The sequence below is a fragment of the Bos indicus x Bos taurus genome, chromosome 9, assembly GCF_003369695.1.
Source record: "Bos indicus x Bos taurus breed Angus x Brahman F1 hybrid chromosome 9, Bos_hybrid_MaternalHap_v2.0, whole genome shotgun sequence".
Lineage (NCBI taxonomy): Eukaryota > Metazoa > Chordata > Mammalia > Artiodactyla > Bovidae > Bos > Bos indicus x Bos taurus.
The window spans coordinates 43,049,443-43,065,242 of NC_040084.1; the positions used below are offsets into that span (position 1 = coordinate 43,049,443).

A 15,800-nucleotide genomic window follows, 5' to 3' on the forward strand; every position below is an offset into this window, starting at 1 on the left:
CAGTGGCTACAGGACTGGAAAAGGTCAGTTTTCATTCCAATCTCAAAGAAGGGCAATACCAAAGAATGTACAAACTACCACACAATTGCACTCATCTCTTACACTAGCAAATTAATGCTCAAAATTCTCCCAGCCAGGCTTCAACAGTACATGAACTGTGAACTTCCATATGTTCAAGCTGGTTTTAGAAAAGGCAGAGGAACCAAAGATCAAATTGCCAATATCCGTTCAATCATCAAAAAGCAGAAGAGTTCCAGAAGATTATCTCCTTTGCTTCATTGACTATGCCAAAGCCTTTGACTGTGTGGATCACAATAAACTCTGGAAAAGTCTTCAAGAGATAGGAATAGCAGACCACCTTACCTGCCTCCTGAGAAATCTGTATGCAGGTCATAAAGCAACAGTTAGACTGGGCATGGAACAACAGACTGGTTCCAAATTGGTAAAGGAGTATAGCAAGGTTGTACATTGTCATCCTGCTATTTAACTTTTATGCAGAGTACATCATGTGAAATGCTGGGCTGGATGAAGCACAAGTTGGAGTCAAGATTGCAGGGAGATGGTAGAAAGTGAGGAGGAACTAAAGAGCCTCTTGATGAAAGTGAAAGAGGAAAGTGAAAAAATTGTCTTAAAACTCAACGTTCAGAGAGCTAAGATGATGGCATCTGGTCCCATCACTTCATGGCAAATAGATGGGGAAACAATGGAAACAGTGACAGATTTTATTTTCTTGGTCTCCAAAATCACTGCAGATGGTGACTGCAGCCATGAAATTAAAAGACGCTTGCTCCTTGGGAAAAAAGCTATGACCAACCTAGACAGCATATTAAAAAGCAAAGACATTATTTGCCGACAAAGGTCTGTCTAGTCAAAGCTATGATTTTTCCCATAGTCATGTATGAATGTGAGAATTGAACCATAAAGAAAGCTGACCGCCGAAGAATTGATGCTTTTGAACTGTGGTGTTGGAGAAGACTCTTGAGAGTCCCTTGGACTGCAAGGAGATCAACCAGTCAATCCTAAAGGAAATCCATTTTGAATATTCATTGGAAAGACTGATGCAGAAACTGAAGCTGCAATACTTTGGCCACCTGATTTGAAGAAGTGAGTCATTGGAAAAGACCCTGATGCTGGGAAAGATTGAAGGTGGGAGAAGGGGACGACTGAGGATGAGATGGTTGGATGGGATCACTGATTCAATGGACATGAGTTTGAGCAAGCTCTGGGAGTCAGTGATGTACAGGGAAACCTGGTATGCTATAGTCCGCAGGGTTTCAAAGAGTTGGACACAACTGAGCGACTGAACTGATTGACTGACTTGATACCAGTGGTTCAAGGACGGGGTTGCTGGTAAAGATCAGGGTGCGTGCAGAGCATGTACTCCTTTGTTCTCACTTCAGGTGGTCTCCTGATGAGGTTCTGTGGTTCTCAAAGAGGTTTTCAAACTGTGACCTCTGGAAAGAAGAATGATTCATCAAGTAGTTAACATGTTCCATTTGTTGGGTGTTTCAGTTCTGCCAAAGACTTCAAAGATACTGTTGTGTGTATTCTTTGAGGTGGATCCAGGATCCTGCCCCCCATCACACTGCTCTGCAGTGGAAGCAAGGCCTCTTAACCTCTGGACCACTAGGGAAGTCCCTGTGATGCTGAGCAAGGCCTCATGGGGCACCTGGACACGGAGCCCATTTTGTCCCCCATTTCTTATAGGCAAGACTCCAGCCTCCATGACTTTCAGTTCCAAACTACAGAGCAGTTGCTAATCAAGGGAAGAACAGCAAGGAAACCACCTGAGATGAGATTAAAGGACCAGAGAGGCTCATCAAGATTAGGAGACTAGACCACCTGAGACCCTGCACACACCCTAATCTTGTCAGCAACCCCACCCTTTGAAACTTTGCAGAAGAAGGAATATAAGACTGTTAATGCCTTGATCCTTATCATATACTCCTGACTATAAAACCTTTCCCTACTCACCAGGGGTGGAGAGCGGGTGGAGTTATTGAGGGGCACTAGCCTACTGGGTTCTCATTTTGCCTGGCAAAGTAGTGAAGTCACTGTTTCTGTTGCAGGAAGGGGGGCCCCTTCCAGGACCCAAAACAGCTCTTGTCTAACACTCAGAAATGAATTGTACGAGGAGACACATGTGCTGAGAAAGCAAGAGATTTTATTGGGAAAGGGCATCCGCGTGGAGAGCAGTAGGGTAAGGGAGCCCAGGAGAACTGCTCTGCCACTTGGCTGGCAATCTCGTGGTTTTATGGTGATAGGATTAGTTTCTGGGGTGTCTTTGGCCAATCATTCTAATTCAGAGGCTTTCCTGGTGACGCAAGCATCGCTAAGCCAAGATGGATGCTAGCAAGAGGGATTCTGGGAAGTGGACAAACACGCGGTGTCTCCTTTTGACCTTTCCCGAACTCTTCCGGTTGGTGGTGGCTTATTAGTTCTGTATTCCTTACCAGAATCTCCTGTCATAAAACAGCTCATGGGAATGGTTACTAAAGGGCCTGCCCAGGGTGGGTGGTTTCAGTCAGTGTGCTTCTCCTCTGTAACTGTCTCTATTTCTGGCGCATAGAGAGCCAAGATTTTGGCAACACCTGCACTGTTGTTTTTTGGCTGCTCCTCCCTGGTCTCTCCATCCCCTCCCTTACCTATTAGCAGTTGTTTGAATCTGCCCTTTGGGACTCGGCAAAGGTCATGAAGGCTGGAGTCTGTTCTCTACAAACAGTGCCCAGGAGCCTTACAGGATCCTGCCTGGTTTCAGTCACATGGCCTTCTTCCCTGTCTGTATCCTGTGACTCTCAGTCTGCAAGCGTCCCAACCTCAGGCAGTTTCTAGGCTGATGAGTGATGGTTCTCTTCTACCTGGAGATAGGAGGAGGAAGCTGTCATAAGGGAAAATTTACACACTTCCTTCAGGCAAGGGGCTTCCCTGGTGTCTCAGATGGTAAAGAATGCCTGCAATGCAGGAGACCTGGGTTTGATCCCTAGGTCCGGAAGATCTCATGAAGAAGGGAATGGCCACCCACTCCAGTATTCATATTCTTGCGTGGAGAATCCCATGGACAGAGGAGCCTGGTGGGCTACACAGTTCATGGGATCGCAAAGAGTCGGACATTACTGAGCGAGTAACAGTTTCACTTAGGCAAAAGGGGGAAGGAAGAGACCTTTTCTTGCATCTGCTGTTTCTTGCTGCTGCTGCTGCTGCTAAGTCACTTCAGTCGTGTCCGACTCTGTGCGACCCCATAGATGGCAGCCCACCAGGCTTCCCCGTCCCTGGGATTCTCCAGGCAAGAACACTGGAGTGGTTTGCCATTTCCCTCTCCAATGCATGAAAGTGAGAAGTAAAAGTGAAGTCGCTCAGTCATGTCCGACTCCTAGCGACTCCATGGACTGCAGCCCACCAGGCTCTTCCATCCATGGGATTTTCCAGGCAAGAGTACTGGAGTGGGGTGCCATTGCCTTCTCTGTTTCTTAGTTGCCTTCAACTCAAAATAATCCTTATGTTAAAGTGAGATACTCTGATCCCCTTCACAGTTGTCTGTATCTTATCATTAATGATTAACACAGTTTGTTTTTTGTTTAAAACCTCCTTCCCAACCTTGAAGTCATGAAGGTGTTCTTTTATAGTTTCTTCCAACAGTTCTAGTTTTATCTTTGATATTTAAGTCTCTGTTCCATTTGAAATTATTTTTTTTTATGTATGATGAGGGAAAAAGATTCAATTTCATCTTTACTCATAAGAACCACTAGTTATCTCAACCTGTTTTGTTGAATAAGCATTCTTTCATCAGTGATCTGAATGACATCTCTGTCACATGCTGAGTATTCATACATGGGTGTATGTGTTTCTGAGTTCTCTGTTATAGTCCATTGGTCCCTATACCAAATCTACAGAATTTTAATATAACAGCTTTGTTTGAATTTGTGCCCCAAAACCAATTCTAAAAATTCAGCTTGTCCATGAAAGTTTTTTAAAGGGAGAATCATTTGAGGAGGGGGTCAGAGTCTTTGGGCTTTCCTGGTGGCTTATATGGTAAAGAATCTGCCTGCAATCTGGGAGACCTGGGTTCAATCCCTGGGTTGGGAAGATGCCCTGAAGAGGAACGGCTACCCACTCCAGTACTCTTGCCTGGAGAATTCCATGGACAGAGGAGCCTGGCAGGCTACAGTCCATGCGGTTGCAAAGAGACACGACTGAGAGACTTTCAGAGTCTATCATCTTCCACTGTTTGCAGACTTTCTTCTGGTTGGTTGGTGGTTAGGTACCAAGGTGGTGTTCCAGGAAGCTTGTGCTCAGCCCAAAGTTAGCATCCCCCGTGTGGGTGGGGGCCTTAGTTCCTACAGAAGAACTCAAAGTTATTGTTACATATAATGTATATTCCTTGAGAAGGAACCAGGACACTGCACTACGGTGTTTTTTTGACTGTTCCTCCTTTGTTACTGTATTCCCTCCCTTCTCTGGTTAGCAGCTGTTTGAATCTGCCCTTCAGAACTCAGGGAAGGTCAAGGATACGGAATGAAGTTTATTTCTTACAAACAAGCAATGGGGGAAATGGAACAAATTTATACCCGGGAGACCCCATTGGGTCCTGCTCTGTTTCGGTCCCTCCTTTTCTTTGATGCTCCTCAATCCTGAGAAGAACAGGTATGGGACAAGAAAAGGAATAACATTTTGAATAGAGAGGTAAATCCTAAACTCTGCAAAGGAACTAAATTTTCTGGGAATTCAGTTTCACTTCTTGCTAGTGTTTAGCAATGCAATTAAGTTGGATATATTGAACTCCTATTGAGCCGTGAACTCACTGTGTTCTCATTTATTATATATTGATGGTTTCTATGTTTGTTTTTCTGTATACAGTGGGGACTTTCTATGTGGACAATCATATTGCATATGTATGATAAGTTTTGTTTCTTTTTAAATCTTTTTACTTCTTAAATCCTTTTCTTGTCTCTGTTGGTTAAGTGCTCTGGTACAGTGTTGAACAAAAGCAGTCATAGTGTCATTCCTCATTCTAAAAGTAATGCTTATAATTTTTTTTTTACCCTTAAAAGTAATAATTTGCTAATAATTTTTGGCATATACTTTTTTTCAGGTCAAGAAGCACCCTTCAATACTTATTTTACTATAGAATATTTTATATATTTTAATCATGAATGAATTTTGAATCTTATCAAATATCTTTTCCTCATATTGTGAGAAGTTTATGTGATTTTTCTCCTTTAGTATGTTAATGTGATAAAGTGTATGCATAGACTTTCTAATGTTAAACCATTCTTGTATAAACCCAACTTGGTCATTAAAAATTCCATTATGACATTTATATTTAAAGTGGTTTTCTTGCTGACAACATAGGAGAGTTGTGTTTTTTGGTTGACACTCTTGTGAATTTCATTTGCTAATATTTTGTGTAGGATTTATGTACCTATGGGCAAAAGTTGCCTCTTATCTTTCTTATACTATCTTTGAATAGCTTTAGAATCTCTGTATCAAGAATATTGCCTTTTTTTTCATACCCTGGAAGAATTTATATAAGATTGGAATAATGTTAATTCTTTAAAATCTGGTAGATTATATGTCTTGACTCAGGTGTATATGTATGTGTGTTTGTGTGCCTGTGTATTAAGATTTTTATTTATCAATTCAATTATTTTTTAAAATTGGACTATCCAGGCTTCCTATTTCTTGAATTAGTTTTAGGTTAAAATTTTGTCAATTATTTTCATTGTGTATATTTCCTAATTAAATGGCATAAGGTTGTTCATAATTTTAAAAAATCTTTGAAAATTTCTGATGTGTTTGTTTGCCTCCTTTATTCTTTTTCTTGATCCATCTTGCCAGAGGTTGTCACTTTTAATAGTGTTTTTAAATATCCAACTTTTGGCTTTTAAAAAATCCTTTTGATTGTACTTTCGGTCTTTAGTTTCTTTTTTCTTTATCATTTTCTTCCTTTTATTTTCTATGGACTTATCTCATTGTGTTTTCCTAACTTCTTTAGCTAGATGCCTGTCTCATCAACTTTTACCCTCTCTTACTTTCTAATAAACAATTGAAAGTATACATTCCCCTCTAAGAATTGCTTTAACTTTACACACAGATATTTTCAATACTATTGTTTGTTTAATTTTTTTTTTGACAGACAAACATCAGGGTTTTTTTTTCTTTTCAATTCCCAAAACAAGGTCTAGCCAAGTTTATTGTTTAGTGGGCTTTTTCTTTTTTCAAGAGATGAATAGTGAGATTCAAAGTGTATACTACTGGCTACAACTGATATAATAGCTTGAAAAAATGATAATACAGAAGTATGAATATAATACAAAAAGACAAGATTTTAAAACTGTACTGTAGGAATATAACTATAATAAAGACACATTAAAGCCAGGAGTGTGTTACACTAGTTCAGAACAGAACTCATAAGGCAGTCCAAACTGATGCTATTAATAGTTAAGGAAAAGGGTCTGTTTTTAGGAAGCATGTCCGGACAGATACCAACACAAAGAAATGCCAGCAGTAAGTACCTGTCCCCTCTTGTTACTCAATGAGGTGTCAAAGGTGAAATAACTAGGTTAACAACTTAAAGTTTCTCCAAGGATTTGTAGTACTGCATCAGCACAATCCAGGCCTTAGGAGCTATGAGACCTTCAAGAGATTTCTGGCCTTCTTAGGTAAAGTTTTTGCATTTGTGTTTTTAAGACAATTCAAAGTCTTCCTGGTGCTCACTGTCACAGTAGTCCATCTGCCTCTTTTTCTTGTTATAAGCTGCAACTTGAAAGGGAACTATTTCCAAGGTGATCAGACCAGGGGCCATAGTCAACATTTGGATGCCATGAGTCTGCTCATAAAGATCCTTCCCTGTTTCTGGATGGGGCATGCCAGCCGAGTCTCATCCAACAATGTAAAAGTCGGTTCCCACAACCATCAGTGCTCTACAATGCCACTGGACCTCAGGTGGGACATGGGAAGATGGCCACCACTGTGGTCTCAAGATTGAGGACTCCTTCCTCCAGCACTGCAGCATGCTTCTAAGAGGGACATCATCATCCCTTGTCCAGCCACCAAGAGGGTGAGGGAGAAGGACAGGACACAGTTGCCCCTCTTTAGAAGCTGCTTATGGGTATCTTGCATTAATAGAGCATGGCCGTTGTGCACCGGGTTGTGTAATGGAAATGCAAAGACAGCATCTGCATTCATATCTTTAAACTTCTGCTATAACTCAGTAGGAGTAAAACAATACTGATCAAGACCATCATTCCAATAAATTCAATCTAAGACTTGAGGCTGTCCTTCAGTCAGCCAATCTCCTTGTTCCATAACCATCTTGATGTAAGGGTGGTTCTTGCATGTTTTTCCTGTTTCCTGGCACAGCGCTCCTCCTTCCTGTGCTCAAATAACTCTGGATTTCTGGATTTCAAAGAATAGCCACACAGAGGTCCTTGTATATCAGAGCAAATGCTGTGCAGCCATCTAGTCTCTTTATTTTCTTGAGTAGCTGTCAGGACTTTAGGGTGCTGACAAGTTAATGACAGCCTCATCCAGAAGATAATCGAAATGAAGGTACTGCAAGTACTCATTTTCTCTCATAAAGCCATTCAGTGGGGTTGCCCAGTCTTCTGCCAAAACCTGCACCCACTACATATCCACTTTATTAATTTTCAGTGCCAGTAAGGTTTCTGTATGTTTTTGTCAAATGAAGTTTATTTTCTGGCACATACAGTTCTTTCACTTCATAAGAGGCATCCACAATATCCCATTTCTGTAGAAGCTCCACAACCTGCTAAACATAGTCATTTGCATCACAGAAATCTGTTTTTAGCACCAATTCAGGGGCCTCTGGTTTTTCATATCAGAAAATATGAGAATCAATCCCAATGAAACCTTTAATTTCTCCAGCCCGTGCTTTTTTGTAGAGTCCCTTGACATCCCTCTGTTCACAAACATTCAGGGGAGCATCAACAAACACTTCAAAGAAAAATAAACTTGCACCCTTGTGAATGTGCCTTACATTGTTGCATTTCTCAGTATTGTTGTTCACTTGCTCAGTCATGTCTGACTCTGTGACCCCATGGACTGCAGCATGCCAGGCTTCCCTGTCCTTTACCATCTTCAGAGCCTGCTCAAACTCATGTCCATTGAGTCAGTGATGCCATCCAACCATATTACCCTCTCTTGTCCCCTTCTCCTGCCTTCAATCTTTCCCAGCATCAGGGTCTTTTCCAATGAGTCACTTCTTCAAATCAGGTGGCCAAAGTATTGGACCTTTAGCCTCAGCATCAGTCCTTCCAATGAATATTGAGGATTGATTTCCTTTAGGATTGACTGGTTTGATCTCCATGCTGTCCAAGGGACTCTCAAGAGTCTTTAACACCACAGTTCAAAAGCATCGGTTCTTTGGCGCTCAGCCTTCTTTATGGTCCAACTGTCACATCCATACATGACTACTGGAAAAACCACAGCTTTGACTATATGGACATTTGTCAGCAAAGTGATGTCTCTGCTTTTTAATACAGTCTAAATTTCATAGCTTTTCTTCCAAGGAGCAAGTGTCTTTTAATTTCATGGCTGCAGTCACCATCTGCAGTGATTTTGGAAACCAAGAAAATAAAGTCTCATTGTTTCCATTGTTTCCCCATCTATTTGCCATGACATGATGGGACCGGATGCCATCATCTTAGTTTTATGAATGTTGAATTTTAAGCCAGCTTTTTCACTCTCCTCTTTCACCTTCATTCAGAGGCTCTTTAGTTTCTCTCTGCTTTCTGCCATAAGGGTGGTGTCATCTTCACATCTGAGGTTATTGATATTTCTCCCAGCAATCTTGATCCCAGCTTGTGCTTCATCCACCCTGGCATTTTGCATGATATACTCTGCATATAAGTTAAATAAGCGGGGTGACAGCATATAGCCTTTACGTACTCCTTTCCCAATTTGGAACCAGTCCATTGTTCCATGTCCAGGTCCAACTGTTGCTTCATGACCTGCATACAGGTTTCTCAGGAGGCAGGTAAGATGATCTGGTATTCCCATCTCTTGAAAAATTTTCCACAGTTTGTTGTGATCCACACAGTCAAAGGCTTTGGCATAGTCAATAAAGCAAAAGTATAAGGTGATATAAAATTTGTGATACACACTAAGCCAGCATCTTCAAACAGCTTAGCTGTTTCCGCCATGCATCGAACATTCTCTTCTCTGTCTTCAGGACTAAAGCCAAGATTTTTATTGAAACCTTGATGAATGTTGTCACCATCCAAAGTGTAGCATGAAATAATATGGCAAACCAAGTACTCCTCTAAAGCCATGCTTACTGTGGTCTTTCCTGCTCCAGATAAGCCTGTTAGCCATACTGTGTAACCACAGAAGCCACCCGTGGTCCCCACCACTTGATCTCCCTTGTTCCTGGTGACATGGTGAGCTTGGTAGGTGATATTAGTTGCTCTCTGCATCCCCCAGTTCTGTGCATTGTTGCTCAGTTTAACTTTCTTGCACAGGCTACTGAGGACCTTCATGGCTGCACAGTGTGTGGGTGCGGGGTTCTCCTATTTTTTTCCTTTTTTTTTCCTTTTGGCTGCAACAGATCTTAGTTTTGCTGCGCGAGCTTCTGTCTGATAGTGGCTTTTGGACTTAGTTGCCCCACAGCATGTGGGATCTTAGTTCCCCAACCAAGGATCAAACCCACATCCCCTGCATTGCAAGGTAGATTTTAACCACTGAACCACCAGGGAAGTCCCTTCAATACCATTCTCTGGACCACAGTTGGGATTTCTGGTATAGATTGATTTATGGCAGGTAAATGAAAAATTTTGAGTACTTATTAAGTATAAGCCACTATGGTAATCACCCTAAGATATGAACATCTACAGGAAAGTAAATCTGTTGTATACTTCTGTTGTGACTTATTTCCTTGAAGTTCTGCAGTCCTAATATTTTCCTTTGCTATAAGGATGTTGAAATCAATAGGAATAAGACAATGTCAATAGTAAGCAAGGAAGCAAAGTGACCCAAACCTATGAAACAATGAAGAGAAACAGTCTCAGCCCCCAAATATACTTAAATACCAAGGATTATTATTCTTGCCTGGGAAATCCCATGGACAGTGGAGTCTGGCGGGCTGTAGTCCATAAGGTCACAAAAGAGTTGGACACAATTTAGCGACAAAACAACTAAGGATTATATTGGGGTAAATGGCATTTTTTTTAATGTGCTTCTTATTTGTTCTCTACTGTATCCTGAAATAGAAACCAAAAATTACAGTTTACTAGTAAAATGAAAAGGGGAAGTTCTTTGGCCAGAAATTTTCTCAGTTCTTTGAACCATATGGTTTGGAAGCTTCTGAAGGCAGCTTTTCATACTCTAACTCTATAATTTGTTCTAATCTTCCATGAATATGCGCCTTGCCACCATTCATTTTCTTCTGTCCCATAATTTCAAGATCCATATGTGGGTGGATATTGGATAGGTAACTAGGAACATTTCTGTTATTGTTTCAATGACCAGGAAGTCATTAAAGTGCTGCACTCACTATGCCAGCAATTTGGAAAACTTAGTAGTGGCCACAGGACTGGAAAATGTCAGTTTTCATTCCAATCCCAAAGAAAGGCAATTGCCAAAGAATGTTCAAACTACCACATAACTGCACTCATCTCACATACTAGCAAAAGAAACTGAAGTTGCTCACTTGTGTCTGACTCTTTGCAACTCCATGGACTGTAGCCTACCAGGTTCCTCTGACCATGGGATTTTCCAGGCAAGAATACTGGAGTGTGTTGCCATTTCCCTCTCCAGGAGATCTTCCCGACCCAGGGATTGAACCCGGGTCTCCTGCATTGTAGGCAGACGCTTTACCATCTGAGGCACCAGGGAAGCTCAATAATGCTCAAAATTCTCCAAGCAAGGCTTCACGTACTGTGAACCAAGAAATTCCAGATGTTCAGGCTGGATTTAGAAAAGGCAGAGGAATCAGAGATGAAATTGCCAACATCTGTTGGATCATCAAAAAAATAAGAGAATTCCAGAAAAATATCTACTTCTGCTTCATTGACTACACTAAAGCCTTTGACTGTGTGGATCACAACAAACTGTGGAAAATTCTTCAAGAGATAGGAATACCAGATCATCTTACCTGCTTCCTGAGAAATCTGTATGCAGGTCAATAAGCAACAGTTAGAACCGAACATAGAACAATGGACTGGTTCCAAATTGGGAAAGGAGTACATCAAAGCTGTATATTGTCACCTTGCTTGTATAACTTACATGCAGAGTAAATCATGCAAAATGCTGGGCTGGAGGAAGCACAAGCTGGAGTCAAGACTTCTGGAAGAAATATCAATAACCTCAGATGTGCAGATGACACCACCCTTATTGCAGAAAGCAGAGAGAAATTAAAGAGCCTCTTGATGAAGATGAAAGAGAAGAGTGAAAAAGCTGGCTTAAAACTCAACATTCAGAAAACTAAGATCATGGCATGTGGTCCCATCACTTCGTGGCAAATAGATGGGGAAACAATGGAAACAGTGACAGACCTTATTTTCTTGGTTTCCAAAATCACTGCAGATGGTGACTGCAGCCATGAAATTAAAAGATGCTTGCTCCTTGGGAAAAAAGCTATGACTAACCTAGACAGCATATTAAAAAGCAAAGACATTACTTTACTGACAAAGGTCTGTATAGTCAGAGCTATGGTTATTTCCTGTAGTCATGTATGAATGTGAGAGTTGGACCATGAAGAAAGCTGAGCGCTGAAGAACTGATGCTTTTGAACTGTGGTATTGCAGAAGACTCTAGAGTCCCTTGGATAGCATGGAGATCAAACCAGTCAATCCTAAAGGAAATCAATCCTCAATATTCATTGGAAGGACTGATGCTGAAGCTGAAACTCCAATACTTGGGCCACCTGATTCGAAGAACTGACTCATTGGAAAAGACCCTGATGCTGGGAAAGACTGAAGGCAGGAGGAAAAGGGGACAGAGGGTAAGATGGTTGGATGGCATCACTGACTTGATGGACATGTGTTTGAGAAAGCTCTGGGAACTGGTGATGAACAGAGAAAACTGGTGTCCTACAGTCCATGGGGTTGCAAAGAGTCAGAAATGACTGAGTGAACTGATCAAGAAGAATGAAAGAGGATTGCATTTATTTATATATCATGCATGTTTTAAATTTTTTATTTTTTAATAAAAATTTTATGTTTATGCAACATGATGATTTGATATATGTATACATAACGAAATGATTACGATCAGATCAGATCAGATCAGTCGCTCAGTCGTGTCCGACTCTTTGCGACCCCATGAATCCCAGCACGCCAGGCCTCCCTGTCCATCACCAACTCCCTGAGTTCACTGAGACTCAAGTCCATCGAGTCAGTGATGCCATCCAGCCATCTCATCCTCTGTCGTCCCCTTCTCCTCCTGCCCCCAATCCCTCCCAGCATCAGAGTCTTTTCCAATGAGTCAACTCTTCGCATAATGTGGCCAAAGTACTGGAGTTTCAGCTTTAGCATCATTCCTTCCAAAGAAATCCCAGGGCTGATCTCCTTCAGAATGGACTGGTTGGATCTCCTTGCAGTCCAAGGGACTCTCAAGAGTCTTCTCTAACACCACAGTTCAAAAGCATCAATTCTTTGGCGCTCAGCCTTCTTGACAGTCCAACTCTCACATCCATACATGACCACAGGAAAAAACATAGCCTTGACTAGACGAACCTTTGTTGGCAAAGTAATGTCTCTGCTTTTGAATATGCTATCTGTGTTGGTCATAACTTTCCTTCCAAGGAGTAAGCGTCTTTTAATGTCATGGCTGCAGTCACCATCTACAGTGATTTTGGAGCCCAGAAAAATAAAGTCTGACACTGTTTCCACTGTTTCCCCATCTATTTCCCATGAAGTGGTGGGACCGGATGCCATGATCTTCGTTTTCTGAATGTTGAGCCTTAAGCCAACTTTTTCACTCTCCACTTTCACTTTCATCAAGAGCCTTTTGAGTTCCTCTTCACTTTCTGCCATAAGGGTGGTGTCATCTGCATATCTGAGGTTATTGATATTTCTCCTGGCAATCTTGATTCCAATTTGTGTTTCTTCCAGTCCAGCATTTCTCATGATGTACTCTGCATATAAGTTAAATAAACAGGGTGACAATATACAGCCTTGATGAACTCTTTTTCCTATTTGGAACCAGTCTGTTGTTCTATGTCCAGTTCTAACTGTTGCTTCCTGACCTGCATACAGATTTCTCAAGAGGCAGATCAGGTGGTCTGGGATTCCCATCTCTTTCAGAATTTTCCACAGTTTATTGTGATCCACACAGTCAAAGGCTTTGGCATAGTCAATAAAGCAAAAATAGATGTTTTTCTGGAACTCCCTTGCTTTTTCCATGATCCAGCGGATGTTGGCAATTTGATCTCTGGTTCCTCTGCCTTTTCTAAAACCAGCTTGAACTCTCTTGCTTTTTCCATGATCCAGCGGATGTTGGCAATTTGACCTCTGGTTCCTCTGCCTTTTCTAAAACCAGCTTGAACTCTCTTGCTTTTTCCATGATCCAGCGGATGTTGGCAATTTGACCTCTGGTTCCTCTGCCTTTTCTAAAACCAGCTTGAACTCTCTTGCTTTTTCCATGATCCAGCGGATGTTGGCAATTTGACCTCTGGTTCATCTGCCTTTTCTAAAACCAGCTTGAACTCTCTTGCTTTTTCCATGATCCAGCGGATGTTGGCAATTTGATCTCTGGTTCCTCTGCCTTTTCTAAAACCAGCTTGAACATCAGGAAGTTCACAGTTCACATATTGCTGAAGCCTTTGAGAATTTTGAGCGTTACTTTACTAGCGTGTGAGATGAGTGCAATTGTGCAGTAGTTTGAGCATTCTTTGGCATTGCCTTTCTTTGGGATTGGAATGAAAACTGACCTTTTCCAGTCCTGTGGCCACTGCTGAGTTTTCCAAATTTGCTGGCATATTGAGTGCAGCACTTTCACAGCATCATCTTTCAGGATTTGGAATAGCTCCACTGGTATTCCATCATCTCCACTAGCTTTGTTCGTAGTGATGCTTCCTAAGGCCCACTTGACTTCACATTCCAGGATGTCTGGCTCTAGGTCAGTGATCACACCATCGTGATTATCTGGGTTGTGAAGATCTTTTTTGTACAGTTCTTCTGTGTATTCTTGCCATCTCTTCTTAATATCTTCTGCTTCTGTTAGGTCCATACCATTTCTGTCCTTTATCGAGCTCATCTTTGCATGAAATGTTCCTTTGGTATCTCTGATTTTCTTGAAGAGATCCCTAGTCTTTCCCATTCTGTTGTTTTCCTCTATTTCTTTGCATTGATCGCTGAGGAAGGCTTTCTTATCTCTTCTTGCTATTCTTTGGAACTCTGCATTCAGATGTTTATATCTTTCCTTTTCTCCTTTGCTTTTTGCTTCTCTTCTTTTCACAGCTATTTATAAGGCCTCCCCAGACAGCCATTTTGCTTTTTTGCATTTCTTTTCTATGGGAATGATCTTGATCCCTGTCTCCTGTACAGTGTCATGAACCTCATTCCATAGTTCATCAGGCACTCTATCTATCAAATCTAGGCCCTTAAATCTATTTCTCACTTCCACTGTATAATCATAAGGGATTTGATTTAGGTCATACCTGAATGGTCTAGTGGTTTTCCCTACTTTCTTCAATTTAAGTCTGAATTTGGCAATAAGGAGTTCATGGTCTGAGCCACAGTCAGCTCCTGGTCTTGTTTTGGCTGACTGTATAGAGCTTCTCCATCTTTGGCTGCAAAGAATATAATCAATCTGATTTCGGTGTTGACCATCTGGTGATGTCCATGTATAAAGTCTTCTAATGATTACTATAGTTGACCTAATTAACATATTATCTCGTTACATAATTATTCCATTTGTGTGTGTGGTGAGAGCACCTGGGATCTATTCTCAGTAAATTTCTATATTCAATACTGTATTTTTAACTATAGTTATCATATGGTATATTACATCCTCTTAGTCATCTTACATACCTGCAACTTTGTAACTTTTGACCAAACTCATTTCCCCCACCTGACACCATCTGCTCTCCGCTTTTATGTATCTGACATTTTTAGATTTCACATATCATTGAGATCATGCAGATTTTTTTCTTGTGTGTCCGGCTTATTTTGCTTAGTATAATATTCTCCGGGTTCACCCATGTCATTGCAAATGGCAAGTGTATTGGGTATATTTACATTAGGTCGAACTGCATGAGATATTTAACCATTTTTAACCTACAAAGATGCCAATTTCATATGGCTCAAATGTGAATATTTAGAGCTTGAGTGGAAACAAATCTATGGCATTGTCATGGAAACTCTCTTTTCTGCTAAGAGAAAAAAATGGGAGAAAGTTAAAGAACCACCATAAGTAATTGTGTCACAATTGGTAAACCTTAAAATCCAAGGCTACTAAATGAATGTTGAACTTCTGATAAACCATTAGGATCTGATCAAGAAATAAGCCTTTTTTTTTGTACTTTGAGTCTAAAGCGGGGAACTGGTGGCATTTCAGTTGCTCAGCACACTGTTAATGGGCTTTGTTTTCTTTTAAACAACTTGGGGGGGAAATGACTGATATGGGGAGTTGAGGGGGAGAGCAGAAAGAGTCAATATCACAAAGAACTAAGTACAATTCACTCATTTACTGTCAGGCAGTATTAACTGTCAAATGAAGAACATTTGAATAACTTCAAACTCTGATGTTCCAGAGTGCACTCTTATTATGTTGTTACTGCCATCTGTCCCCTAGAATAGTTTAGTTGTTGAATTGCAGTAGTCTCGTCTTCAGGGGTGTCA

At 41.1% G+C, this 15,800-nt stretch overlaps 1 pseudogene; it reads right to left on the reverse strand.

Annotated features, from left to right (window-relative positions):
• Positions 1-4,132: 4,132 nt before the first annotated feature.
• On the reverse strand, positions 4,133-10,537 carry LOC113898294 (annotated as a pseudogene).
• Positions 10,538-15,800: the final 5,263 nt, after the last annotated feature.